The following is a 2,127-nucleotide window of genomic DNA, read 5'->3' as shown; positions in this document are numbered from 1 at the left end:
GAATGTGCCTGTGAGTGGGGAGGGGAGGGGCAGAGAGAGAGAGAATCCCAAGTAGGCTCAATGCTTAGCACAGAGCCCAAAATGGGGCTCAATCCTACAACCCTGAGATCATGACCTGAGCCAAGATCAAGAGTGAGCCACCCAGATGCCCCTACTTTTGCTATTTTTGAGAGCTTCTTGAGTCAGCCTATAGTGGGTACTGTTGGATTTTTCAATGGATCTCCACCCTGGGGGAGACTAGGATTGGGTAAATTGGACTTCAGGAAGGCCCTGGCTCTCCTTTTCTTGTAGAAGTTTTTGACATCTTGAAAATAAAGAAAACCTTACAGTTACAAATCATGTCCTCTGGTCAGGTTCTTCCTCTCTAGGGAAGACATGTGCCCACAGGCTTGTCTAAAGTTTTCTGTCACTCTGAATCCCGGAGAGGTGTGAGGAGGGCAGATTCCATTTCTCAGTGCTGCTTGTTTCTGGGCAAATCTGTGCTGCTCATTTTATGTAAGATCAAGATAGAAAGAGGCTTACAAAGTGTGCAAGGGAATAGATAAGCCAAGCCTTTGACCCCTTTCTCTGGCCCCTTCTACAGAGGACAATGTCAGGCTGGGAGAGAAAATCATGATGTCTGCTGAGTTCATGGGTGGAGGCTTTAAAAATATATATATTTGTCGAGAATCTATGTACTTACTATTATTCTATTATACCCCTGTTGACTTCAGCAAGCAGGACACACTTGATGAAAAAAAAATGGAAAGAAAATATTAAGTTTGTGTTATGAAAGTTTTCATATCCAAGAGAGATGAGAGTGTGGCACCTGATTATACCAGATTTCTGCTTAGATTACAGAAATGTGAATCCCAGTGCCATTCAGGATCTAACTTTTGTTACAAGAGGTAGAGTTGCCCTTGCCTTTCTCAGAGAAGACTGTACAGCCTAAGCCATTAGACCAAGGAAGTGCTGGAAGGCTTTTGTCTGCTAATGAGCCAGAATAAGCTGTGACTCCCCATGGGGTCACTTCAGAAGTCTTACTTATATGTCATCTGAGGAAACTTTGAGAGTTGAAACTAGACAGCAATTTGTGCTCAATGATAATCATTTTGTTCAAGGGCATTTCCTACCTCTCTGCTTCACTTGATTTCACACAGACCTCTCTATTTTACTACTGTTCAAGTCTACTTGCCTTTTTTTGGCCCTCATGGAGCCCACACAGGATAAGAGATTCCCATAGAACATGCTGTACGTATCATAGTACTTACCCTGCTGCATGCTGTTGGACTGTTGGCCAGGCTTTTCTCTGACAAACTGATTGTGGGCAGGGATCATGCTCCATTCATCATTGTTTCACCAGCATATGGTGATGTAGGCATGCTCAATAAATATCTGAGTATGATAACAATGTAAATATGCAAATAACACCTAACGCTCATTGAGCACTTCCTATGTGCCATGTACAATCATTGATTGTATTAGTATTTAATTTAATTGTATTAGTATTTAATTTAATTTAGGTGAACCCTCACGACAGCTCTATGAAGGAAAGTTTCTGTTCTTATCCTCTCATCACTGAGAAAACTGATAGAAAGTTTAGGAAAGTCATCGAAGGTCACACAGCTAGCAAGTGGCTGAACCAAAAATGGAGCCTGGGCAGTTGGGCTCTTGAGTCAGTAAGCTGACTTTGAAAGAAATCAAAAAGGAAAGGAAGTAGGGAAAACAAGGACTTTTATCTGTCTGAACTCCCTTCCTGGGCAAGACAGAGCACAGGTCACCAAAGGTGGACTAGGTCAGGCTGGAATGGAACTGGCTATGAGGCAGTTCCTGGGGAAAAACCAAAGAGAAGGCCAGCACAACCCAAAGTCATCAGTAGCAAGGCAGTATTCACCAGAGACAGCCACCCAGAGCAGGGGGTCTTAGTGGTAGGGGTGCAAGGCCAGTGGGCTTCCCAGCTCCACCCACTCTTCCTTCTCCAGGATATCACTCTTCCCCTGGGCCCCTGGGGTAGGGTGTGATATCAAGGATTTCAAGTTGAATTGCCAATATCAGCACTGAGAACGACCAATCAGGTATTTCACTGTATTTGTTACATTTATCATCATCCTCGTGAATGAATAGATAATGCATATATAGATACACAAA

The sequence above is a fragment of the Neomonachus schauinslandi genome, chromosome 5 (assembly GCF_002201575.2).
Source record: "Neomonachus schauinslandi chromosome 5, ASM220157v2, whole genome shotgun sequence".
NCBI lineage: Eukaryota > Metazoa > Chordata > Mammalia > Carnivora > Phocidae > Neomonachus > Neomonachus schauinslandi.
Note: the sequence above shows the minus strand (reverse complement) of the source record.